The 27566-nt window shown below is 46.0% G+C and overlaps 1 long non-coding RNA gene across 3 annotated transcripts; it reads left to right on the forward strand.

Moving 5' to 3' along the window:
- The first annotated feature begins 14 nt into the window (after nt 1–14).
- On the forward strand, nt 15–27566 carry LOC125093996 (uncharacterized). 3 transcript variants are annotated; one of them, XR_007125421.1, is made up of 4 exons: nt 15–330; nt 962–1429; nt 2210–2341; nt 27052–27566. It is a non-coding gene; the product is annotated as an uncharacterized LOC125093996 (long non-coding RNA). The 3 variants fall into 3 exon arrangements; XR_007125419.1 differs by lacking the exon at nt 15–330 and adding an exon at nt 573–785 and having other exon boundaries at nt 962–1451; XR_007125420.1 differs by lacking the exon at nt 15–330 and adding an exon at nt 573–785.

Genomic DNA, 27566 nt, shown 5'->3' on the forward strand with positions numbered 1-27566 from the left:
GCACGGGCTGGCACTGGAAGGATTTGTTAGACTCAACGGAAGCAAATCTTCAAGCAGCTAGCTCCATAGACAAGCCCTCACTGCAGTCTTCCCCCACTTTCACTCGTTTCCCTCCTCCCTTCCTTTCTAGTCCTTTCTCTCTTTCCTTTTCTTCTTCCTTCTCTCCTTCCCTTTTTTCCTTCCTCCTTCCTTCCTTCATAAATCCTGTACCACACTTGCTCTCTGTTTTTCCTCTTTCTCTCTGATTTTCGCAGGAGGGAGGTGACTAGTGGGACCATTGCTTTCCTAGTGAGTATCTACGACTCTGCTAGGCACCAGGCTCAGAGACTGGTAAGGCTCTGGCCTTTAGGAATCTCCCTGTTACTGGAGACATTTTATTTATCCATTCATCTGCGGATGAACCCTGAGGTTGTGAAATGATGTTTTAAATTTTATTTGAGAAAGAGAGAGAGCATGAGAGAGCCGCAGAGGCAGAGGGAGAAGCAGGCTTCCCGCTGAGCAGGGAGTCCCAACTGGGCTGGATCCCGGGACCCTGGCATCATGACCTGAGCTGACGGCAGATGCTTAAACCACTGAGCCACCTAGGTGCCCCTTGAAATGGTCTTTTAAATAACTCACAGGCAAGGTTAGAGGCTGAGAGGGTGATGTGGGGTTGGAAACTAGAAAAATGAAAGGAGACCAGGATCTGGAGTGCCCTTTTGCTGGGTGAGCCTGGATTAAGCAGGGGCGTGCACTGGGCACTGGCGGACGGCAAGAAAGCCAGTGGTGGTGTTGGGATGACCTAGGTGAGTTTGTAACAGACCCCCAAGAGCGTTCCTAGCCAATGCCCTCAATGTTCTCAACAGAAACAGGAAGGGAGGTGGATGTGCACAGAGCACCTGCGGTCAGAAGGGCAAAGGGCAGAGCGGACCTTCCTGATTTGCTGGGAGACCCCCCTTTAGAGCATGTGATTTCCTTCCAGTGCTCCTTGGGGCTTGCCACTCCCTTCCTGGTGTGTTTTCCCTGCTCTTCCGGCTCTGAAATTATGGTTCGGACTAGAATGAAGGAACTTGAAAATTCGTGCATGGAAAATGCCGCCCCCGCCCGCGGCTTGGGCCTGGAGATCAACGACTAGTCAGGTCCCAGCGCCGGGTGGACACTCACAGGCTGCGGGACAGCTCTGAGCCTCGGTGTCTTCACGCTCCGAGTAGAGGCAATTGGAGGAGCTGTGGCCTAAGGTTGTGTGACACAGAGGCAGGCCAACCCAGGCATCCAGACTGTGAGCTGCGGGGCCGTGTGGCAGGGCACAGAGCTTCGAGGGACCCTCTGGCCATTGCGGGGTCACGCTCCAGCCTCGTGCACTGGAGTTGCCCCCTGTCCGCCTAATCCTAATCCCTTTCTAATCGCCCCGTGGTGGTGAGAAGATATCGAGTGTCAGCAGCCTGGTCCGGTGAGCTCCCCTCCCGTCCTGTGTGAGTCTTCTGGGCACGGCAGGCCCGATACAATTTCAACGTTATTATTTGGGCTCATTCACTGGGGTTATTTTGGAAGCATGGCTTTGTGAGGCTTCTGGGAGCCTGGCCGGGAGTTATGCAACCACTTGGGCCTGGTGCACTGAAGCTGCTGCCTCCTACGGCCAGTGGCCCTAAGCTGGTGGAAAATGTGCTGGGAAAGCCGGGGAAATTGAGCTTCTTAGGTTCCCAGAGGGGAGAGTGAAAGAGAGCTTGGAGGCTCCCTTCTCTCCAGATACTCATATATTGACTGACCTTGGCTGTGAGCCCAGTGATGAGGAAAGTAGGGTGAAGGAGACTAGTCAGTGCCGGACTTTCTTGGTCCTGAGTCCCTGTGCTGGGGACAGGGGGCTTCAGAGGCCACTGACTGTAAGGGAGATGAGAGAAGAAGAGAGGAGAGGGGCAGAGGAGGGAAAAGAACGAAAGGGAAGGAGAATGGGGTTGGGGGGTGGAGTTGGGAGCAAGAAAAATTACCAAATGTATGTGCCTTCTTTTGCTTCGGATGCCCCTGCCTTCCCAAGCTGCCTTCCCAAACTTTCCCTTCTTACCGTTATTCAGCTCCTCCCCCACCCCGGGCCCTTTTGGGGGCACTGTAGCTTCTGAAAGTCTAAGTTCAGACAGCAGAGATTCTGAGATAATGAAGCAGGGGAAGGGAAGAGTGACAAGGAGACGTGCCTTTTGAGCCAGTGGGGTGATGGCCTGTGCTCCCACTTTCTCAGAGCAGAGGCAAACCTCCCGTCCTTGGGTGTGGTCGACTGCAAGATCTAGAGACAGATCCTCTGCAGATCACTGAGGAGGCCAGAAGCTCTTCTACCACATCTTCTTTCTTAGGCTCTCTTCTGTCCGTTGAGGTAGGTTTATGCCCATTTTACAGGTGAGTAGTGTGAGGCTTGGAGAGGCTAAGTGGTGTGCTGTAAGATCACATGGGGTTAAGTGGAAAAGCTGCTTCTTAGCTCCAGTTCTTCCTGGCTCCAAAGCCATTCCTTATGGTGCATTATATATCCTAAACATTCTGTTGATTCTGGCTCCAAAATGTGTCCTGATTCCGTGCACCTACTTTCATGCTCGCTCATACATCCAGGCCAGGGCACCATCATCTCCCACCCTCCAACCTGCAGTAGCTTTTTTACTGGTGTTCTGTTTCTGCTTTGGTCTCTTTCCTGTGAATTTTCCACAGCTCCGCTACAGAAATAATTCTAAAAGATGAATTAGTCATGTCATGGCTGCTCATAGAACCCTTCCTGTGTTTCCCAGTGTGGTTGGACTAAAATCTGGACTTCTTGACATACCCAACGGGCCTGCAAAAATGGGCTCAGCTGTTTTGGAGGGTCTACAACTCATTATACTTTCACTAGTACCATCCTCTTCTTTCCTTAGCAGGTTCTAGTCACTCTGAACTTTGGGTTCTTTTCTGCCTCAGGACCTTAGCACATGCTGCTTTTTCAGAATGGAATGATGTTCCCCTCAGTCTTCATCTGGCTAATTTTTTTTCTTCCTGTAGGTCTCAGCTTACATGTCACTTCCTTTTAGAGCAGAGACCTCCCCCAGATTTCCTAACCCAAGTTAAACCATCCTTGTGCTTGGAGCTTCTCAGTGGGCAAAGAAGAAAACATGAGCAGTTACAACGATCTCATTATCAGAAAAGAAAGAAAATGCTAGTTCTTCATGAGGGAAGGTGTCTTGGCTCGGAATTCAGCAGGAACTTTCCTTCATGGCGTCTTCCATGGGAGTGATGGACTAATGTAAATGGCAGATTGCCCTCAATGTCAATCAAATGATTAAGGGTAGACTGGATGGGCAGAAATACTAGTAGGTCCCAGTCCTGAGGAAGGACTTGGCCAGGGAAGGCTTCACAAAGGAGGTAGGTAAGACCTTTCCTTTGTCGATGGGAAAGATTTGAAAAGGCTTGAGGAGAAGATAGCCTAGGCAAGGCTTGATGAACTATGAGGAGAAAAGCATATGGAAGAAGCTAACATGTTGCCTAGTAGGTGCCTGGTCAATCTTAGCTTTTAGTTATGATTCTCCTAGTACTCAGAGGTTACGGTTTGTCTCAGTAACGCACGCCTCTGCTGTGGTACCAGTGTGGCTTTTAGGCCAATCCACAAAGGGGCTGATCCCTGCCCACCCTCTGTGCCCACTTTCCCCAGACCTTTAACCAACTCTTTCCTGAGCAGGGCCGGGACTAGGGCACAGTGAGTGAAGCACCCAGGGCACTGGAGGGCTGAGCTGGGTGAAGGTCTGCCTAAATGTTTCACCCTGGGTGCGACAGAGCCCTCGACACCAACTCCCGTAGGCCCACGTCTGACCTGAGCCCATGGGGTTATCACCTATGATGCTGGAAAAAGCAACTGAGCCCCTTGGTTCAGGTGTGAGGGGAGGAAGCGGAGAGTGGCACTAGAAAGAGATGGGGAGCTGGCCACAGTTATTCAGAAATCTTTTCCAAAAACATCTGACTTAGTTTCTTTACATTGTCAAGAAGGCTTTTAAAGCCCAGCTGCCTCTTATTAATCCTGTTTGGGCTGATCCCCTTCCCGCCAACCTTGCTCTCGGGCCGTGCCAGCATAAACGGCCCGGTGGAAGTGGAGGGCATGCTGAGTGACGTCAGTGGCTGGGTCTGGGCTTCAGATCTCAGCCCAAGCAGCTGAGAACACAGCGCCTTGGGCCCCATCCAGTGAGAATGTAAAATACTCTGCCCACTGCCCTAGAAGGCACAGGGCTTTAGGGGACCCAGAGGATGGAAGGGAGAGAGGGACGTGCCTACACTGTGTGACTGGGGAGGTGGCCTGTAGACCCCAGTTCTTGGATATGTCTTAGCAGGAGGTAGGGGAAGGGAGCGCAGATCGTGCAGACCGCAGATCCTTGAGTTTGAATGCTGGTGTTTACTAATGGTTGGCCCTTGGCCTGGTTAGCTCATACCTCTGAACCGGGTTTCCTCAATGGTACCATGTGAATGATGATACCAGCGCCCTCTTGAGATCATTGTGGTTGGGATTAAAGTATGTTTCTTTATGTAAACCGCTCAGACAGGTTCTAGTGTATAATAGTTGTTCAGTAAATGTTTCCTTACTTCCCTCTCTCCCTTCTTTCCTCCTTCCATTCCCTCTTCTTCTCTCCTGCCTCGCCTTCCTCTCTTTCAGAGAAAGCTAACACTTTACTGTCCGTAGGGCTGAAATCAATAAGGAACGCACCTTTTCTTGCTGTACAAGTCCTGAAAAGCTTAGGAATCAGAGGCAACAGGTCCTTCTAAAAGCTGAGGCGCCAGGAAGGGGCCTACGCAGAAAGTCTTGGGGTAAGTTTGCATGAAGAAAGCATAGACACTCATATTCACTCTGTCTTCGGGCAGCCGGGCAACTTCCCCTCTACCTGCTTCCTCTCACTCTTCCCCAGGATCAGAGATGTATTCTGGCGTTTAGGTGATGTGCTGAAAGTGGGCACGAAGTGAAACTCTGCACACTGAACTGTGAGGTTCTCATAGTCCATCTGCCCCCGAGCCCAGTCAATGCAGGTAGGCAGCTAAGGAGACAGAGATTGTGTTCTGGGAAAGTTGGTCTGCCCCAGACAGAATAGATCAAACAGGAGAGATCCAAGTCCCTCCTCAAAATCAGGCCGTTAGCCCTGCCCATGCATGAAAAACCTCTAATATGGAGTTCCTCACCATTAGGTATGAAAAGAAGAAGACAAGAGTCACCAATGGTTTGAGGCAAGATTAAAGTGTATAAGATGGAGACCCTGACAAGAACATGAAAAAAAAAAATAGAAACAATGTAAGGGACATAATAAAAATTCAAAGTACAATGATCAGTACTGTCAAGACATAAGGGGAAATAGATCTATGAAAAAAGAATGGAGAGTTAGATAAACATTCAGAGAATGGAAAAAGGCCTTTGACAATTACAGTATATTGCAGAACTTATAAAAGTCTGTAGACAATGTTGAGGACAGCTTCCAGAACGTAGAACTAATGGAGAAAATTGTGGAAAATAGAAGAGATGGGGGAAATTAAAGATCAGTCCACAGGTCTTTGGACCTGACTATTAGGAGCTACGGAAAGTGACAAAAAAATAGAGGGGTTTTCATTATAGGAAAAAAAAGTGGGAACAAAATTTCCGAAGCTTCTGAAGTTTTGCATTTCTAGTTTAAAGGGGTCCCATGAGCATAACTGATGTAAAGCAGTTGTCACCCAAGGCACACGACTGTGAAATGTCGGGACTCTATGGGTCACAGAAGTTTGCAGAGGCTCTCAGAGAGGAAGAAAGCCTGTCTCATACAGAGGGCATAAGACTTCTCAAGAGTTTAGATGGTGTAGCAGTGCCTTCAACAACCTGAGGGAAAATGATTTCGAATCTAGAACCATAGTCCTGAGAACATCACTCTCAAGAGTAAAGACAGGTCTCAAAAAATGTTCCTTTCTGCAGCCTTTTTGATAGTGTTACTGTAGGATGTGCTCCACCCAAACTAGGATGTAAACAAGAAATAGGAAGACGTCAAGTCTAGGAGTCAGGGATGATAAAACTGAGGAAAGGCAAGGAAATTAGTTGGGATAATGATGAAGGGAGGCCCAGACAGTGGCCTGGAGTGCGATCCTTCCATCCAGGATTCTCTTAGAGTAAATAGCAAGGTGTAGATTTCCCAATGTGTTTCACTGGATTGAGAGGAATTTTACTTTCTCTTGGGAAGCGTAGGGCTGAATTAGAGATAGATACATACAAAGGTTGAAGAAAAATGAAAAACATAATCATAGTTTACAAATGTGTGGAAAAACTTATAGACATATTAATGTAAATGTTGCATAATAATTTCCCCACTAATCATGATGTCACATATGGGGACCATGGAAGGAAGGGAAGTTGCATTTGTGTGCCTGGTGGGAGACGGGGCGGGGTTGGTAAAGGGGACTGAATCTTCCTCTTCCACAGTAGGAAGGTCAAAGATAATATCAAAATATTAAAGTTAAATGAGAGATGGGGCACCTGGGTGGTTCAGTGGGTTAAAGCCTCTGCCTTCGGCTCAGGTCATGATCTTGGGGTCCTGGGATCGAGCCCCACATTGGGCTTTCTGCTCAGCAGGGAGCCTGCTTCCTCTCTGCCTGCCTCTCTGCCTGCTTGTGATCTCTGTCTTTCAAATAAATAAATAAAATCTTAAAAAAAAAAGTTAAATGAGAGTGTACCACGCTATTTAGAAAAATGGGGATTGCTGGGGTGCCTGGGTGGCTCAGTCAGGTAAGCACCCGAGCCTGGATTTCAGCTGAGGTCATGATCTCAAGGTGGTGAGATCGAGCCCTGAGTAAGGCTCCATGCTCAGTGGAGAGTCTGCTCGAAACTCTTTCTTTCCCTTTCCCTCTGCCCATCCCTTCTCAAATAAATAAATCTTAAAAAAAAAAAGAAGAAAGAAAAATGGGGAATACAGAAAAATATTCAAAAATTTTGTTAAGCTTTGTAGCCTTGTTTGATACCTTAAAGTTATGCTTTTTTTTGACTAAAAAAAAAGAATAGAAATGGAGGAGTATTTGTCACACAATAGGTTGTGAAGACCATCACTGGGAAGTGGGATCTTGAGTCATGGAGACTTTTTTTTTAAAGATGGCAGAGACTCATTTATAAGCCAAAATCTGAAGTGAAGGAGTGAGAGATGGAAGATCCAGAGAAAAGAGAGGGAATGAGTGTTGCATGGGTAGGATCTAAAGCAGAGGTGCATGGATGGATTCTTCTGAGGAGAATGGTCCAGAGAAGGAAGGGTGGGTGTAGGCACAGACACATTAGGGAAACTGAGAGATCTCCCACCAGAAGACATCTGTTTTCTCTGTGAACTAAGGGTCCAAGGCAGGTTGTTAGAGTGAAGATGGCTGGGGAGACAGTTTGAGCAGAGTGCTAAAGCTAGGATCCTTAGGGCAGACTGGGGCCTGAAAGCTGGCTGGGGGTGGGGGGATGGGTGGTGGTGGGGGGCAGGTAACCGCATATCTGAGCAGACCCAGCAGTTCAGCTGAGACTGGAAACCATACGTTTGGAATGGCATATGTTCCTGGTTGTGAATTGTTAGTTATCTCTGCAATCTTGGGGAACGTGCCTGGTTGGGATGTTGGGGGTTTGCCGGATGAGCTTACCCTAAGGGCAGGAAGAAGGAGCCAACGGTGATGGCGAGAAGTGGATGACAGTCTGTCAAATAAAAGGTAATGTCAAGATATAAAAAGCTAAAATAGGGTATACCTGGGCTATTTTGAAAAATGGCTTAAATGTTTGTTAAGCCCTTAATAGCATTGTTTGACTTCAAAGCTATGCTTACGCATCACTTCGAGAATGTCGTAAGAGACCAGAGAAGGGAAAGAGAGCAAGGAGTGCAGTGAGGGGGCCCCGGAGTCTAAGAGGCTAAGATTCACGCAGTGGAGCAGTTCCAGTGGGGGATCAACCTGGGGACCACAAAGCCAGGATGCCAAGAGGGTTATCTCTGGGATGAGGGCAGTGCTTAAAGGTGGGGAGAAGTTAGTGAGCCAGTTGCCAAGTCTGTTGGATGTAGTGGGCAAAAGGAGGTCAGGACTGGAGCACCATGAGGAGAGGCAGAGAGAGGGAGAACCAGGAAATGTGAGTCAGATGGGAGGAACTTTCAAAAATGCCCATGAACTGGGGCGCCTGGGTGGCTCAGTGGGTTAAGCCTCTGCCTTCGGATAGGCTCCAGGGGACCCAAACATTGAAAAGGCAGAGCTGGGGAGCACTTCCTGCATCTTCCCAGAGCTTCTTCCGTCTTCTTCAGGCCCGACACTGCAGAAGAAGGGAAAGCCTTTACTGAGGGATAGCATAGCTGTCGAAAGGAACAGGACAGGGCAAACTGAATGGAGATGGTGTCTGTGTCTAGTTCGTGTGCTTCCTTGCACATGCCTGGGAAGGGTGTTAAAAATGGAGGCCTTTGCAAAGAGGATGTTCTGTGTGGCTGCTGCCTGTTTGCCAGCCAATTTTTTCCTCCTTTGCCCTATTAATGTTCCCTCAGCTATGTTCCCATCCTCTCTCAAGGTCTTGCCCCCCAACAGGGAGTGTTGTCCCCCCTTCCCAAGCTTTGCACATCTATGCTTCTTGCTTGGGCTGGATGGGGATGAAGTTGTCCCAGTTTTTCATTGCTACCTCTGGTTGGAGTGGAGGGAGGCTCTTATTCTCAAAATAAGAACGGAAGCTGGTGTTCACATTTCAGTGTAATCTCCCTGCCCCAGTTGGGCTCACCCTGCCAAGGTCAGCAACACAGTTGAGCTTTTTTGAGGAAGGTCTCTTCCTTCTCCACTCTGTTGCCAAACAACAAAACCTACCATTAGTGTGTTAAGCAATATTCTACCGTGGTAGCTACCAGTGCCCTTAAGTGTCGACCAGTTGGCTGTGGGTTTCATTAGATTTTCCTTCGTTTCAGAATGCTCTCTCCATGGAATGGGGGAGGAGGAGTTCCACTTGACTTTGACACATATGATGATCTTTTAACATGTCTGTGTCACAGAGTAGAGCGTGAGCTTCTTGGGTATAGAGTCTGTATGTTATGCATCCTGGGACCCTCTGTCTCCTCACAGGGCCAGTCTTGTGCAAGGTCGTGTGAATGAGTCCCAGTGCTTAACGAGGATTTTCTAACCTTTCTTTTCTATCATCAGTGGTGTAAGTCAAGTTTGGAGCAGAGATTTACATGGATTTTCCTTTGCCTCAGTTCTGTCCTTCCTGGGAAGTTCAGTGTCATGATACAGGGGAGCTTTGGCATTCCATGGCTGGCCTCTAGAACATTTCACAGTGTGGTTGGCATTGGATGTTCATTTATTGTTCAGCAAGTGCTTAGTGAGGTCTTACTATGTGCTTGCCAGTGTGGTAAGTGCTGGGACTCCAGGAACTGACAGAGAGACAGCCCTTGTAGAACTTAACATTGTTCTCCATTCTTAATTGTTAGGCAATTTGACAAGCACGCTTCAGTGGAAGGGGGAAAACTTGTGATGTGATTTCAGAGGAATTCTCCCTTGAGCCAGCCTGATATTCAAAATGGACTTTGGAGGCGTATTATTGATCATTTCAGTCTCTTTTATGGACACCCTCCTGGACAGATAATATCTACTGGTATTTACCCCTTTTGTCTGAAAAGAGGAATTGAGAGCAGCCTTCAGTTTGGGAGGAGGGAAGGCAGGGAAGCAACTTGGCCACTATGTTTGGAGAAAGGGGAGTCTGCTAATGAGGGCAGGCAGAGGCAGAAGGATCTGGAGGCTGGGCCTGTGACTGACCAGGAGGGCAGGGCGATGCAGTGTAGAGTCAGTCATCCGGACCTCCGTTCTCCACTCACAAGTGGCTTGACCGCCAACAACATCTCTAAAATTCTCATGGTCTAACTTGTAAAAATCTGTCACATGAAGATTACAATACTCAACTTTTTTCAGAGTTATTGCTAATTTCCTTTTCACCTCCACAGTCTGCCAGATCTGTGTGACTCATGGGTGAAGGTATTATTCTCTGTTAAAATGCAAATTCTCTTGGATTAGGGCATAGAAAACTATTGTTGACATAGGCATGTTGGTTGAATTCGGGATTTACTTAATAAGAGCGGTCACCTTGGAAAATAGAGCCAAACTCCAGGAAAGGCATCTCCTGGTAGATATGTTTGTTGAGAAGAGAGGATGAGTTTTTTTATGGATGCGAGCCAGAGATTGTTCTGAAGTAAGGACTACACCTAAGCAGAAGGTGCTAGAGTTTGGGATGGGAAAATGAAGCTTGCTGTCATACCTCTTCACAGTTGGTAGGATCAGTGCCTTATCTTTGAATTTTATACCTGTCTGTCCAGCTGTCTGTCTGTCTTTCTCCCTATCTATCCACCCATCCATCATCTATATTTTTATGTTTTAGATTGTTTGAGTTCCTCATAGAAAGAAAAGGGCAGGGGCGCCTGGGTGGCTCAGTGGGTTAAAGCCTCTGCCTTCAGCTCAGGTCATGATCCCGGGGTCCTGGGATGGAGCCCCACATCAGGTTCTCTGCTCAGCAGGGAGCCTGCTTCCCCCCTCTCTCTCTGTCCGCCTCTCTGCCTACTTGTGATCTCTTTCTCTCTCTGTTAAATAAATAAATACAATCTTAAAAAAAAAAAGAAAGAAAAGGGCAGAAAGGGCAGGAAGAAAAGGTAAGAAAGAAGAGAAAAGAAAAGAAAAGAAAGATATGTTTGATGGTCAATGTAAGATCAAGAATGAGATGCTCTATCCTGCTCTTGAATATTTGAGCCATTCATGGATGCCACAATTTAGGAAGGACTTTGGTGAATCTGAGGGGAACTGGCTTGTGGGAAGACACTTAAGAAATTGCTGAAGGAACCAAGGACGTTTAAGTTGGAGAGAAATCTCCAGACCCGAATGAAAGCTGTTTTCAAGACCATCTGAAGCAGAGTGTTGGGGAGAGGAGGTGGCGGTTTGTCCTCTGTCTCAGGGAACTCGGGGTGAGGAAGAGTCTCTGTGGGTGAGGGTGGGGGCTGGTCCTGGAAGTGCGGCCTGGGAGGGGGGCTCCTGTCTGCACGGAGTAAGGCTAATTGATCCCAAAGCTCTTTCCTGGGTCAAAGCAGTTCACAGCCAATTCCTTGGAGTGTAACAAGACTTAGAGCAACCTATTATTAAATACTACTTAAAAATCATGTTACAAAGGCACTATGCATATATTTGGGGAAGTAAATGTATAAAGATATCTATATCTATATCTATATCTATATCTATAATCTATCATCTCTCTATATGTAGTATTGCTCATAATCCTACCCCTCTGCGTCCCAGTCTCGTGTGGCTCTGACTGGTCACAGGCCTGTAGCCGTGTTGCAAGGCAGTCTTGGAAATGTAGTGTTTTTGATTTTGCTTTGGGAAGGAGTAGAGGGTTCTTCAGAGAAACAGAATCAATAGGGTGGATTAGATATCTCCTTTTCATGGCTGAATATGTCCCATCGTGTGTGTAGGTATATTTCACATCCTTACCCATTCGTCTGTTGATGGATACCTAGGCGGTTTCTATATCTTGGCTGTTGGGATTAATGCTGCAGTGGACATGGGAGTGCAGATAGATTTTCAATATCCTGTTTTCATTTTCTTTGGATATATATCCAGAAGTGGGATTGTCGGATTATATGGAAATGTATTTAAATATTTTTTAAGCCCTTCCATATTTTCCATCGTGGCTGCACCAATGTACCTTCCCACCAGCAAGGCACAGGGCTCTCTTTTCCCCACATGCTGGCCAACAATTTCTCTTGTCTTTCTGACGACAGCCATTCTACCAGGTGTGAGACGATAGCTCATTGTGTTTTGATTTCCTTGCCCTGCTGATGAGTGAAGCAGAGTATCAGTGCAATCGTCTGTTGGCCATGTGTATGTCTTCTTCAGAAAAATACCCATTCGGTTCCTCTGTCCATTTTTGAATCGGATTGTTTGTTTTCTTGCTACTGAGTTGTATGAAGAATCACTTTTCAATATCCAGACTGAGGCCAAAGTTGACACCTCATTTAATCATAATCACAGACACAGACTGATCCCAGCCTGGGTCACTGTTTACAAGCATCATAGAAGTCAGTTCCTGTTTATCTTAAGACACAACCAACCATGTTTATGTTTCTGGGCTCCTTCAAGGACTTTCTCCATTTCCTTTCTGCTTCTCTCCCTTCCCTTCTGTCAAAAACCCAAACCCAAAAGACCCTATAAATATAGAAGGCATGCTCCTCCCCCCCACACAAAAGAAGTACTTACATATAAATTTGCAACTGCTTTCTAAAGAGCTTCCTGTCGAGGGGGTCTGACTGGTGGTAGGCTTTGAAAACGTATCCAGAGGATGAAAGTATTGAGTTTGAAAATATGGAGTATTCCCCTGTCCACCCCCATATCTCACTTTGGGTGAGTCCAGATTACCCTGGACTGATACGGAAAGGTTAATGAGCTGCTACAAAGTTTGTTTTGGACCGGACTAACTGCTTCCTGCAGGCTTGGCTGGGTATTGGAGCATCGGTCCTTTGAGGAGGGTCACAACAGGGGCAAGGACACAGAGAACGTAGAGGTGGCTGGAGTTGTCCGAACATCTGTAGGCGCTCTGGCCAACATGCTGTGTTAGGTTTGGTAACAGCGAAGCAGAGTTCCGGAGTCCACCATCCCGGACTGACAGGGGTCAGGCCAGTTAAAGGTGAGCTGTGCTAGGTCTGTTTCCTCAGAAATTTCTGGCATGCCTCCAGGCAAGCCTTCACTGATGGTCTGTTTCTCTAGGGTTATTTTGCTATTCAGAAAATTCTCCAAGGATTGACTGATGGGTGTTGGAACACCTCTGTGTATCCATTTGAAATTGGCTGCTTCTTCAGTTTGGTGTTTTGTTTGAGTATTCATTCTTTCCTGTGTGGATGTGGTATAGCAGAAAGGTCACTAGATGAGGGACGAGGGCCGGACTTTCTTACTAGCTGTGTGACCTTAGGTAATTGGCTTATCCATCAAACGACAGACTTCTACTAGTAAACGATGTTTGCTGTGGGCTCTAAGATGCTCACAGATCCATGAGATTTGTTAAGTATTTAAAAATGACTCCTAGAAATCACAATTTACCTCTGGTATGGCCACACAAGTTAAAGAAAGCAAAAGGCTCTTGCTGTTGGCTAAATCTGGTCACAACCATGCACACTATTGTGTGCTGCCCAGAGGCCATGTTTGGCTGTGAAGAACATCCTTTCTGGAGAACACTTGGTCAGTCAAACCAAAGTCATCAGTCAGGTTATCATGGTATAAGACCCTATCACCAGTGCTCCTACTACCACGGATAATGGTGTTTTCGGTGGTCAAGCTCTGAAGTGCCTTGTAGCTCTGGTGTTTTATGAATTTCTAGGTAGGAGAGAGGAAGATGAAACTGGAAAGAGAATCTTCTCGAATGATTATGGCTGTATGGATTGTCTAAGTATAAGTTAGGAAAGCTTGCCTCCAGCCACACAGTGTTTCTCTGCTCCTTATTTGATGTTTTTAAGTGGTAAGGCTTTTTGGTCCAGAGATAAATTGGCATGTCCCACGTTCCAGGAGTGAAACCTCTCCCTCAGCTCACCCGGTCCTGGGACATTTTCCCTCTTCTCTGTCAGGTAACAACAGGCTTCTTAAGTCACTATGTACTAGAGGGAGCTGTGTCTCTGTCAGGAGGACCAACACTTCACAAATCTTCTTTGCATGGATCACCCGAGTGCTCAATAAAAATGTGTTGAAATAAACGGTGAAGGTGCAGTTTGCATTGTGTGTCCAAGCTAGTCAGTTCTGCCTGAATCACTGGAAAGTTGTGAGAGTTAGAGGGAGCTAGGCCGCCATGTTAGTTTTGTAGCAAATCTATTCTTTAGGAAGAATCCAGATACATAGAATGAAAAAAACTTTAAAAAAGAAAAAAAGAATGCTTACAACATCCAAGCCGCCCCCTCCACCCCAAATTGCTCTCAGATGCGTTCAAACACTTGGAAGCTTGCTTTCTCTGCGATTTCATTTTCAGTTTTTCAAGAAGTATGGTGTTTGTCACTGTGCAAACAAAAGAACAAAAGGGAAAAGAGAAAGGAGGAAGGCTGGAAGAGAGCATGGAAGGAAGGCAGGTTGTAGTTTTGGATTCTGCCACCCAGAAACAGTGGTTCTCAGACATACCTATGGGATTCAAACTGAAAAACAGTCACAGAATGATTTGAGAAAATGGCAGACTCATTTTTCCTCTTAAACAATCAAGCAAAAAAACTTAAAAAAGGCATACACAGTGTGGCGACAACAATCTTCGCAGATAATGTCTCATGGACACCTGTAGTTAAACATTAATGTTATGGGACAGCTTTTGAAAAGATAGGCGGTAGCTGTTAATGTATACTAGACACTTAATTGTGTTCCAGGCATTGTGCTAAGCATTTTATGTGCATTACTGTTTTTATTTTTATTTTTAATTTTTTTAATAAAGATTTTATTTATTTGTCAGAGAAAGAGGGAATGTGCACGCAAGCACAAGAAGGGGGAGGGGCAGAGAGAGAATCAGACTCCTGCTGAGCAGGGAGCCTCTGATGTGGGGCTCGATCCCAGGACCCTGAGATCAGGGCTGGAGCCAAAGGCAGACGCTTAACTGATTGAGCCACACAGGTGCCCCTGCATTATTGTTTTTCATCTACACAGTCTAAAAATGGGGTGGGTACTGTGTTATTTTTACAGGTGGGAAAAATGAGGCTCAGTATGGTTTCTCGCTGGCCTGAAATGCATCACACATTCATCTATTAGCCATAGAGCTAAATCTAGTTCTCTGGGATTTTAAAGCAGGCATCCCTCGTGGCCTGCACTGTCTGCTTCCTTGAAGGTGAACGGGGGCTTCCTCATCAAAGCTTTCTCTGATCACCTTTTTCTAATTATGCACCTCCACCGAGTTATCTGCTCTTGGAAGCAAAAGCTGCTCTCACCCTTGAGGAAGGAATGTTGGCTCCCAGGTTCTAGAGGGTAGAGTGGATTTGAGAGAACGACTGCAGAGGATCTGAGGGAGAGAAGGGAGAGAAACGACTGAGACTTAGAAAACAAAATGCCTTCTAGTATCCGCTTGAATGAGTCCTGGGGCCCTAACAGACAGCGTGGCCCTGGCAGGAACACAGCGGTATCCTACATTTGGAAGTTGTTCAGAAAGTAGATCTTAAAAGATAGATGTTAATTTACTATGATCATGTGGTCATTATTTGATATATTTGCATGTATATACAATCATTAGGTTGTACACCTAAAATTAATACCATGTTACATGTCGGTTATAGCTCAATTAGGAAAATAAATTAATATGGCCACGGAGCATCGAAGACTCAATACTCTTCTTAAGAAAGATACGTGTACAGTGGTCGGTAGTAGGATACTTTCAGCAGCTTCCCTCTTACTCGCCATGTGGCTTTGTTGAGATCTTTGTAACGACCCTGGTCGCCACCTTTTTGAGCAGTCTGCTCTTGAGCAACTACCCAAAATTGTAGTTTCCGCTCTTCAGAGCTACGTCTCTTTCTCCTCCTCTGTCCTCGTACATATCACACGACAAAAAGAGGGAGATGCTCAGCATGATGGTTGGATTTACATGTACAGATTTTCCTCGGTTTATGATGGGTTTATGCCCCGATGAACCCATTGTAAATTGAAAATATTGTAAATCAGGGGTGCCTGGGTGGCTCAGTGGGTTAAAGCCTCTGCCTTCAGCTCAGGTCATGATCCCAGGGTCCTGGGATGGAGCCCCACATCAGGCTCTCTTCTCAGCAGGGAGCCTGCTTCCTCCTCTCTCTCTCTCTGCCTGCCTCTCTGCCTACTGTGATCTCTGTCTGTCAAATAAATAAATAAAATCTTAAAAAAAAAATCAAAACTTAAAAAAAAAGAAAATATTGTAAATCAGAAATCCATGTAATACACCTAACCTGCCTTATGTTATATAGATCAGCCAAAGCCACCTTAAAAGTGCTCAGAACACTCACATTAGTCTACATTTGGGTAAAATCATCTCACACAAAGTCTATTTTGGAATACAATGCTGAATGGCTCATGTAACTTATTGAATACTGGACTGCAAGTAAGAAGCAGAGTGGTTGTCTGAGTACCGAATGGTTGTCACTATATCGGTTGTTGGCCATTGTGATTGTGTGGCTGCCTGGGAGATGTGGCTCACTGCCACTGCCCAACAGCAGGAGAGAGGGTCCTACTGAAGGTATATCATTAGCCTGGGAGAAGATCCAAATTCAAAATTCAAAGTGCAGTTTAGACTGAATGCAACATCGTGAAATAAAAAAATTTTAAGTTAAGCCATCCTAAGTTGGGGAACCTTACACAGTATGAAATGATTACCACAATAGGTTCAGCTAACATCAATCTTCCCATATAGAGTAAAAAAAAAAAAAAAAAGAAGAGAAAAAATGGAGTGCCTGGGTGGTTCAGTCAGTTAAGCATCTGACTCTTGGTTTGGCTCAGGTCATGAGCTCAGCGTCGTGAGACTGAACTCTGAATCAGGCTCTGTGCTGAGTGTGGAGCCTGCTTAAGATTCTTTCTCTCTCTTTCTCCCTCTGCTCCTCCCCACGGCTCGCACTCACTCTCTCCAAAAAAAAAAAAAGGAGAAAGAGAACAGTGGATAGAAGGTGTCTAATGATGGGAAGCATGTACTTCATGTCACTTATTCTTTTAAAATGTAGATTTCTTGGTGTCCTTATAAGAAAGTAAAACAGGGGTGCCTGGGTGGCTCAGTGGGTTAAGGCCTCTGCCTTCGGCTCATGTCATGATCCCAGGGTCCTGGGATCTAGTCCCGCATCCGGCTTTCTGCTCAGCAGGGAACCTGCTTCTTCCTCTCTTTCTCTGCTTGCCTCTCTGCCTACTTATGATCTCTGTCTGTCGAATAAATAAATAAAATCTTAAAAAAAAAAAAGAAAGTAAAACATGTCTGAATTCCTTTTCAAGTTGGGAATTGATGGAAATATTTTGGACAGTACACTTAACTAGCTAAGTAGCTTTAGCATTCCTTAGCAACCAAAGCATTTTATGTTTTATAGAGCTCTCAGGAAGTTTTTTGGAAGGTATTTCTTCATATGAGAGACACAGAACAGAATTTTGAACTGAATTTAAATAAGAATGAAAATTCAGATTCAAAGTAGCATCGTGACATATGGTTTGCATATAAACAAGGATAGAATGCTCTTAAAGCTTTCCACTGTATTTTTTTAAAAGCAGGTAGTCTAAAGGCATCTGTTTTTGTTGAAATTTTTAAATCACAAATTTAAAAAGCTCCATAAAACAAACTTGGAAGTATAAAAAAAGTATAAAGGGACAGAAATTAAAGGCCTGAAATCCTAGGTCAGAGAAGCAATCCGCATTCACATCTCCCTCCAGCCTTGTTTCTAGTCATGATTTAGGTAGCTGCCAGGACAAGTTGTATCAGTCAGGATAGGCTTGGTTATGGTATGATAATAAGCACATCCCAGCTGTGATTGTATAAAACTGAGATAGGTGTTTCTCATGCACGCCGCTTGTCCATCCCAGGTCTGTTGAGGATCTTACCCCCACATCATGGCTGTCCTCATTCAGAGCGATCACGACAATAGGGAGCATTTCTGGTAACCACGGCAGGATGGAAAGAGTGCTCTGGCCACACAGTGGACACTGAATGCTTGCGCAGAAAATCTCATATATTCTGCTCACAAATCAATGGCAGGAGTCAGTTCCATGGTCTTATCAACCACAAGCCATCTTTACATCATGTAAGCTTTATTAAACATTACCATTATTAGTCAGCAGTACCTTTTAGAGCTGAAGTTTAATTGTATGAAACTCAGAGTTGTGTTTCTCTTCATTTGAGTTCATAGTTCACTTTTTAAAAAAAATTATTTATTTATTTATTTGACAGAGAGAGAGAGAGAGAGAGCAAGTAGGCAGAAGAGCAGGCAGAGAAAGAGGGGGAATCAGGCTCCCCGCTGAGCAGAGAGCCTGATGTGGGACTCGATCCCAGGACCCTGAGATCATGACCCGAGCCGAAGGCAGAGGCTTAACCCACTGAGCCACCCAGGCACCCCAATAGTTCACTTTCAATTAGGTCTTCTTAGATTGCTGAGTGTTAATTTGCCTTGGTCTTATTTATTATATCTGGTGTTAGAAAGCATGTATTTTTCTTACTCCAGATGTTTCCTTCTATGATTTGAGGGACCATTTAATTGAACATTCTTTTCCTCTGGTGACTTAATTTGATTGGTGAGGTTGGAAGGAGAAATTGGGCACCATAGCCTTGGCCTTCCTTTTTCCTTCCTCAGGAGAAGGAACTGCCCATGGGAAGTGCCAACTGATCTTCTCCGCCATGTTGTTGGGAGCAGTCTGCCAACAGCACCCTGCCCCTTCTGGGGTGACCCATCATCCCAGTTTGCTCAGGCTGTGAGGTTTCCTGGGATGTGGGACTTTCAGTGCTAAAACTAGGAGAGTCTCTTTCAGTGAATGACTAGTCAAACCTGGATAACTCTAGGATCTGGGCTGGGGAAGCCCATTTGTTCCTTTCAAAAGTCACATCCTCTGGATGCCTGGGTGACTCAGTTGGTTAAGTGTCTGCCTTTGGTTCAGGTCATGATCCCCGGGTCCTGGGATTGAGTCCCACATCAGGTTTCTTGCTTAGCTTCTCCTTCTCTCTGCTACCCCCCACCCTCAGCTTGTGCTCTCTTTCTCTCTGACAAATAAATACAAATACATAAAATCTTTAAAAGTCACCTCCTTTACCATCAGGTTATCAGTAATAATAGTGATCAAGGTGATAATTTAGTGTCCCACCAAGGACAGGTTTTTGTCTCATTTCTCAGTTGGACCAGAACTCAGGCAGGTAGGGGAGATGCTATTTATTGGGCCTGTCCAACCTGAGCACTGGACTAGAACTGTCCCTACTCGTCCTTTTCCCCATAGCCTTACCATGGACTGATCTGGCCGCCTCCACAAATAATGAACCCAGATCTGAAGTTGCACTTCTCCAAGATAAACATCCCCATGGGAGTCATAAGCATCATCTAGTTGAGGTCTAAGATCAGAGTTTATTTATCTATTTGGCTTCTGTCGTGTAATTTCTCCAAAGCCTAGGGATGTTTAGATAACCAGACCCATGGTGATTAAGGGTGGGTCAGATCAAAGTAGGGGCCGAAGAGCCGGGGGAGGACATAACTGAGGAGTGTGGGAAGGACGGCATGCACTGGGACCGCTCCATCATGAGGAGGGCCAGGTTGTGGGGCGAGTCAAAGAACAATTTCTGATTTCTTAGTGAACGAAATAGCACGGCCCCGGGGGGCTGGATTCACTTCAAACATGGAGAACGGAGGAGAGCAGCCCATATGCCAAGAGATCTACTCCCGGTTTTCAGACGGAAACATTGTCACATACGTTGTTCTCTCTGACTTCTCATAAATCACCCAATGTTTCAGCCAAAGCAAGGATGAAAAGAAACAAAAGCTCCTTTGAAAGTCATGTAAATTCTGCTCCGCATAGCTGTCATTTTTACAAAGAGAGACTCTGAAATGTTTTTGAGATCTCTTTTGGCTGATACTCGGTTGGTTTCACGTATCCGTGCAATGGTGACAAGCGCGGTGTCCAGCAGCTGGCACAGCAGGGCTCTGCTGCCGATTGTGACAGCTTCTGGAGAAAAAGCATTGGAATGCTGGGTTTGGCCGTGTGTTCACGCAGGTGCCTTCACGCCGGAAATCCGCCCGATGTGTCTGTGAATATGTTAATCATTTTGTTCATACCTCCCTGCAGGTCACCTAAATTCCCTGACTACCTCAGGGTTTCTGTAACACCGAACTTCCAGATCTTTGTATTTTTCCTTTTGTTAGCATAGTATTTCTGGGAGCTGTGTTCTGGAGAACTTGTGGAAAATGCTGGTTTCTGAGCCTCCTTCAGACCCGTTCGGTCAGAATCCCCGGGGTGGGGCCTGGTGTCTGACTTTTAGCAAGCTTCTCAGATTCCTCAGATGCAGCTCACGGATGTACTAGGATCTCCCCTAGTGACTTTCTCCATTTCTAAGGACCCCTGTAATGGGACCGCATTTACTTCCTGCTGTCCTTACGCCTCCCCCACCTTTCCTTTAATGATTTGTTGTCTTGAAGGTAGGCTCTTTTTATTATTGTGGGACATTTTGAGGTCATCAACTTGAACTTAACCGGGTCAGTCATCCTTTTCAAGCCCTTCCCTAAGGGGGAGACACACAGGCAGTCTTTGGTCTCATTTTCTTGGCTACAGGGGGGAAACCTTTCCTCTTCTGAGGCTTGTGGCTTAAAAAAAAGAAGGCAAGAAAGTCAGCCTCCTTTGCTCCCTTCCCCCTTCTTGATGGGAAGGTGGGAATGAGGTACTAATTATTTTGTCAGGAATGGAAAAGGCAGATCTTGTCTTTCTCCCCCGAACCAGTTATGCAGCCAGTGAGTTTATGCACATATTTTTTCTGCTTTAGGCAAAGACTCACCAGAGCTGGTGGTTTCTGTAGCCTCTGGGGTTTTAAAAGCGGGTTTTAGGATCTTTCAGCAGTTCATGATGTTGGGGCGAGGATTAAGCAACGTGAATGAGTATGTTCGCGGATGTGGAAAATGCCCACTGTGTCTTACTGTGTCTTGCAAAATTGGCCCCAATGCCATGGAAGCATTTCAGCCAGGGGCCGTCTGCAGACTGATGAAGTTGGATTTTTAAGCATTGCCTCGGAAGACAGCAGTTACCATGTCATTTCTAAGTTGTTAGCTTTTTACCAGGGCTTGGGGAGGAGGGGCAGGGGTTCTAGAAGGTGGCCAAGGATTGGTTCTTGACCTTTTGGTGTAATTGAAGAAAAGTGATCAACATGCACGAAATGAGAGAAACACAGTACAAGGGAGGGTAAGCTTATATTAGCCAAATTGTAGGTGCTGTAGGGACTCAAAAGAGAAAGGACCCAGGGAACACTGAGTGACAGGGCAAAGCTTCTTGGAGAAGCTACACATGAACTTTACTTTGAAGGCTTTGGGAGGACACTGGAGACCCAAGAAGGACAGAGCAAGGCTCAGGGATGGGGCTGAGGGGGGCCAGTGTGGGAGCAACAGCAGGGGTTCAGTCTAAGACCCACAGGGGAATAGGTGGAGGGAGCAGGAGAAGAAGCTAAAAACAAAACGCAACAGGAAATAGGGGGTAGTCGAATGTTCCTGAGTGGGGGGGGGGGGGCGGTTACATGTTTAAAGAAAAGCTTTTGTGGTTGTGTGGAAATGACTTTGTGACCCAGGGTTTCACTGTAATTCAACAATGTAGCAACTACCTTGCTGGGTTCTGGCTCACTGTGATTTGGCTCAAAGTGCTGATGCTTCTTTTTATTTTTCTGATTTATCAAGTGATGATGATGATGTTGTTGATGGTAATGATGATGGTGATGATGATTTTTGCAGCCCTGTCCAATGTCCTCACATCAACCCATAAGAAAGGACGTGGCCTTGTGCTGAGCAGGTTCCTGGGCCTCCTCTAGTTCAGCAGCTAGACCTTGACTGGTTGGATCCTGGGAGGTGTGGGTGATGCTGGGGGAATTTTCGGAGGAGGTCAGAGAAGTGCCAATTTACCAGGCTTTTAAAAAAGTACCTTTGTTGGATGGAGTGCGCCTAGATGGCTTGATGGGTGGAGCATGTGACTCTTGATCTTGGGGTGTGAGTTTGAGCTCCACATTGGGTGTAGCGATTACTGAAATCAATCAAGAAACCTTTGGAAAAAGCAAAACAAAACCAGAAACTACCTTCAGGGAAACATTTCAATATCTTAGCAGCTAGTGCAACTATACTAGAGAGACCTGACTGGATATCAGCTCTTCGTTGATCTTTAGTTCTTGATGGTACGTTTTCCACCGCATTGCTTAGCTGAAAGCAGGTAATGCAGAGGCTCAATGATGTGTTCTGTATCATACAACAAGAAAAAAAAAATCATTCTGTATGAGATTTATCCCTGGGTTGAGAGCTCCTGTTTTTATTCTGGTCAAAGATTTGCTCAATTTCAGACCTTTTTTAGAAAAAGTTCGATGAGAATGAGGGAGGGGAGCAGATAGGGAAAGAAGAAAGAATATTTCAGGCAGGAGTGTAACCGTGTATTCTCTGTCCACACCTGATGGCAAAGGAGGGGGAGTCCAGTCGGTCCAGGGGCCATCCTCAGGAGGCATTTGTGCCAATGAAGACTTCTCTGAGGGGTCTCAGCACCTTGCCGTTGAGTGGATACACGGATGTGAGTGAGTGAAACAAGAAAAGGGGTTGAAGGGAGAGTTATGACTCTCAGTTTCTAGCTCTAGCTTGATGGTGAGCCAGGGGTGGAACTAGGGGCAAATCCATCTTTTTCTTTTTCAAGGTATTATTTATTTATTTGAGAGAGAGAGAGCAAGCGAGTGAGCAAGTGCACAAGCAGGGAGAGAAGCAGACTCCCTGCTGAGCAGGGAGCTTGATGTGGGACTCGATCTTAGGACCCTGGGATCAGGAACTGAGCCAAAGGCAGATGCTTAACTGACTGAGCCACCTAGGCGCCCTCATCTTTCTGGAACTCATGACCCCGCACTCCACAGACTACTGTGGCATCCAACGTGATGATACCTGTGTGTGTCCTTGTGAGCACTGAAGCTTCATGCAAAAAGAAGCATTCTTCGTTTCTTTCCACAGAAGCTTGTGTGTTTTTTCCAGATAACCAGCTAATTCACTTCCAGTCAGTGGGGTTGCCTATTTTCCCTCAAGTGGGTCTTTCCTCCCATGTAAGAGCAGTTAAGTGGGTGTCTATGTACTTTTGGCTAGTTCTGTATTTTTGTGCTATTGAGGCTGATGGACCATTGTTAGGAGGGGAGCTCCAAGGCCCAAGGGGGCTTCTTGGGCAGTTGCCACCAGTCAAATACTATGAGATAATGTCCTCTGGGGTTTCACTATTGGGGAGATCTGGGAAAACAGACTGCAGACCGGAGAGTTCTGGAGCATCTGACCCTGATGGGGAGCCCTGTTGCCCCCACTCATATGGTCCCCCACAACCAGGATGGTCCAGGTGGTGGGTTGGAAATCAGCTGGGCCTCCCACTAGGTTAGAGTCACTGAGGTGCCAGAATATCCTCTTGGCCAAGGGGTGGATGTGAGCTGAGGACTTGGATTGTCCTGTCTTCAGTTTCCTTCACTCTCGTAATTATTTCCAGGCAGCCCTTCTCCCTGATGTGCGGAGGACTGGCCTCTATTTATGGAACTTGTGGGCAAACCTTGATTTTGGGGCCCTACTTTCTAAGTAGGGCAGTCAGGTTCATGACCCCCCCACCCAAGGTCTTTATGAATACCAAACAAATGACAGAGGAACTTGGATCTGTAACTAGAACGTCCCAACTGAAGACCTAGATGAAGCACTCAACAGCTGGGAGCATGCTGGGAGGGTGCTGGGAGCACTGGGAAAGGCTGGTTGGGTCACTCAAAACATTATGAGCTGTGGTTCTGTGTCTTAGGGGGTTCTGTGTCCCTAGCCCTCAAGGTTTGTTGTGAAGATCAAATGAGATCTGTTTGAGGAAATGATTTTAAATCACCAAGCGTGGTACAAGGTAAGATCTCTTCTTTACTGCTGCATCAGGGCTCTTTGGGCAAAGGAGGAACTCTGATCACTCAGTTACTGCTATTGTGCAACTTTTGGGATATTGTCAAGGTACAACTGTGTCAACTTGGCTGTCCCTTCGAACCTCTGGGAGCTGTGCTGGATGGGAGATGTTCTGGATGTCAAGCTGTTGCTTGAGGCGACAGAGAAGGAAGTGGCTTAAGCAGCTTGCCCTTTAGACACACCTGGGGGGTATTCAGATTGCCAGGCAAGGGGACGAGACTCTTGCTGATTTCCTCTCTCCCATTCCAGGCGGGCTTTGTTGGTGCACAAATGTTTCTTTAGGGGCCGTGTGATAGGGCGGTGGGGAGAACACAACGCGGACACAGCGTGGTGTATGAAATGTTCTCTGTCCAGTCTAGAGATAGCCAGTAGCAGATGGTTTTTAAGGAAGGGGAGCTGGCCAGTGTTCACTGCCCACTCTGTATCCTGGCCCTTAATCCCATTTCCAGAAAAGACAAAATTGTTCTCCTCCCAGTAGGTGCCAGAGAGGAGCTGTCCCCTGGGCTGGTTCTGGGTTGTGTCTCAACTAGCATCTTTTTTTTTTTTTTTAAATGGGCTAGATTGGGCCAAAATCTACTCTACCAAGTCTCCTTTTTCTTCATGTGTTCAAAAGGATATGAAATCCATGTTTGGGACCTATTAACACTCATTCATCACCAACCATTTGGCAAGAGTTTTGATCCAAGAATGATTTCCTGCCTGGGGATGAGGCCCATCCCAGAGCAGTGGGTTTCACCCCTTCCTCTGCCTTGCCTTGCAGTGTGATGTGGGCTGGTCTTTGTGTTATTACCCATATCTTCAGCTTTAAGAGATGATGCCCTTTTAATTTGAAAAATGAAAACTAAATGTAAACCAAAACTCACTAACCTTCCAAAACAGGGGTAAAAAGGTACCTTTTAAAAAGAGGAAATTGCTTTTTATTAGGTGTCAAGACCAACAAAAAAAATCTCCCAACATCTCCAAATGATTGGGAGTTGCCATGAACCGCTGACCCCATTCCGTTAGGTTGGCAAACGGTCTCCGAAAGCCCGCCATCCAAGGAAAACGGTGAGCTTGCCCTGTGCCACAGAGCAGCTCTGTCTCACCCTGAGAGATGTTTCCATATCCGCCCGAGGGTGCCAGTGTCGTCTTGGTACCTGTCTTTGGTAAGAGACACCACTGGTGGATTCATAACACAAGCTGGGGTGGCCTTGAAGGACAATAGTGTGATCGTGTCATTTGAGACACGAGGAAACGGCCACTCAGAAAGGGAGACATCAGCCCAAGTCACATGTGGGTCGATGGAACTTGTTCAAAGTACTTGTCATGTCTCACCAGCCAGCAACCCAGCAGCAAGGTGCATAGCCATGTGACACAAATCCCAATTTACAGGTGTGGAAAATATGGGTGCTCTGGGTAATGCACTTGAAAGAATTGCTCCAGGGACCCTCCCGAGATGTGGGAGTGGAACCCCAGCCTTGAGAGCAGTGTTCTTCCTACTAAGTCTCTGGAGACTTTAGAAAGCTATTCCCAGAGACAGTCACAGTCCTAGCTCACCAAGTATGAGGTAGGGGCTTCATAAGGAGATCTGGCCAAGGGGCTCTCAGCAGAATGGAACAAAAGTTAACAAGAAACAAACTTTGGTTCTGTTAAGCCAATGAGATTTTGGAGGTATTTTTTGGTCATCGTGGCATAACCAAACTTATCCCGATCTACACAGAGACCAACTCTGCAAAGTCCCGAGTTCACCTCTTCCTGTGACATTGTCACCCAAGGACCCGGAGTCTCTCAGATGCTGTTGGAATATGCCTCACAGAGGAACCAACTCAATTTTAGTATTTATGGATATTTGTTTTTAGAAAAAGATTGGTGTTTGAACTGAGGTTATGTGACAGCCAGTGCAAGTACAAGATTTCAAAATACCTAAGGGCTATGGCTGAAATTAATGAGTCCTCTTCTCTGGGGAAGAAAAACTTATGAGGGAAAAAATAATAAAACACTACATAAAACTCTGGTTCCAAAGAAAGGGGTTGCATACTCTGGCTCTACTAAACGCCTAGAGAAATAGTAATTTATTTAAAAACATCAACTGTTCTACTACTGTGAGGCTGGCGTTGGTCTGGGATGGAGTGGGGATGCAGGGTTTAGGACTATGTACCCCGCATGTCATTTGGGGTTATGCGCTATCTTCTAGCAGTGATCCCCTCCCACATTCCTATCAGAATGCCTCTTAGGAATCTTTATTTTTTTTTTTTAAGATTTTATTTATTTATTTGACAGAGAGAGAGAGAGAGAGAGAAATCTCAAGTAGGCAGAGAGGCAGGCAGAGAGAGGGGGAAGCAGGCTCCCCGCTGAGCAGAGAATCTGATGTGGGACTTGATCCCAGGACCCTGAGATCATGACCTGAGCCAAAGGCAGAGGCTTAATCCACTGAGCCACCCAGGCACCCAGGAATTTTTACTTTTGATGTCAGTTATTTTCTAGACTGAAAGGGAAGGAAACAAAACATCATCAGAAATACCCTGGGCCTTAATTTCTGGGATGGAGATTATGACTGGCAAAGCACTTTCCTTCATTTCTGTTGTGTTCTGTCACAAACTTAAAAGCAGCTTGAAAGGAGGAACGAGCTTCCTACATTCTACATACTCTTGTATGTTGGACGATTTTATAAGAGGCCCTGTTGTGACTCATGATCCACGTGGGGTAACCCCTCCCCATTCTACCCCTCCATATCCTCTGTCCCATGAGCCAACTTGTTGTCAAAAATATTCACAACTGGGGGATTACCATCAGATTAAAAAAAAAAAACAAATAAAACAAAAAACCTGTCTCTGAGATGAGCTCTGCATGTGTCTTCCTGTCTCAGTTTTTTTCTGAGAGGCTATTTTTTTTTTCTTTCCCCAAATGGCAAAAAAAAAAAATCACTCCCCTCTTTTTTGGAGGTTATGAGAAGATAAGCCCTAGGTGGGAAAAGTATCATTAAAAAAAAAAAAAAATCGTGCTTTCCACTTTTCAGGACACTTTCGTTTTCATGGTGCCGTCTGATTTTCCCAGCATCTCTGTGAGGTGTGTTGAGTACACATTTTAGTCCTGATTTCCCAGACAAAGGAAGTGAAGTGCAGAGAGCCTCAGGAACACAGGAAATCAATCTCAAAGTCAGGACCAAAACCTGATGCAGTGTTCCCAAGTGATAATAGGGAACAAATAGCTCTTTGTACAACCTTGGGAGACCCAAGGTTGATTTCTTATCTGCCACTACATGGGAGTGAGATCTTTAACAGAGTACTTAAAATCCTTGCCCCGTAGTTCTTATTCACACAATAAGGGGGTTAGCTGAAAGGCCTTTATGATTTCAACCCTTCCACAGTACTTTCCGCTCTATAAAAGGGTCACAAGGGAGGACTACATGTAGGGAGAGGGGACACTCCTGGGGAATGGCGCGTGGCGCCTCCCAGGTGAATGGAAGCCTTGGTGATCATGCCTGCAGATGTCTGGGGTCGGCCTTCTCTCTCTTTCCAAGGAACTTGGCCTTGGGGAAGGGCCCAGCATGCCAGGCGTGTCGACCACAAGTGGAAAGAAGAGTAACGTCCTTTCATCTTACCTATCTCTGAATCTGACGCACCACTGGGACTCCAGAGCTGGCTGAGCGATCGGTGCCTTCAGGAGTAAGGAGTGTTTAAAAAGAGAGAGGGAAATATGGCGACTCGGCCTAGAGGCCAAAGATGAACAGGACCTGTGTTCACCAGGAGGAAATTCAGAGTGAAAAAAAGATTTGCTTCTACTCTCTTCCCACAGGGGCAGCAAACCCCAAGGAAACTTCATCCCCCCCGCCGCCTTTAATAGATGCTAACATTTATCTTGTTGGCAGAGGTTTATCTTCCCCTGGATCTCATGGAGACCTTGGAAAATATAGGGATAATATAACAAAGGACACGGCCCTCAAAAGGTAAGTGCCTGCTTTTTAATGAGAACTGCTGTCAAGTAAAATGGTTTAAAGAGAATGGCTTAAAAAGACTCAAAAAAAAAAAAAAAAAA

Source organism: Lutra lutra, chromosome 2, assembly GCF_902655055.1.
Source record: "Lutra lutra chromosome 2, mLutLut1.2, whole genome shotgun sequence".
Lineage (NCBI taxonomy): Eukaryota > Metazoa > Chordata > Mammalia > Carnivora > Mustelidae > Lutra > Lutra lutra.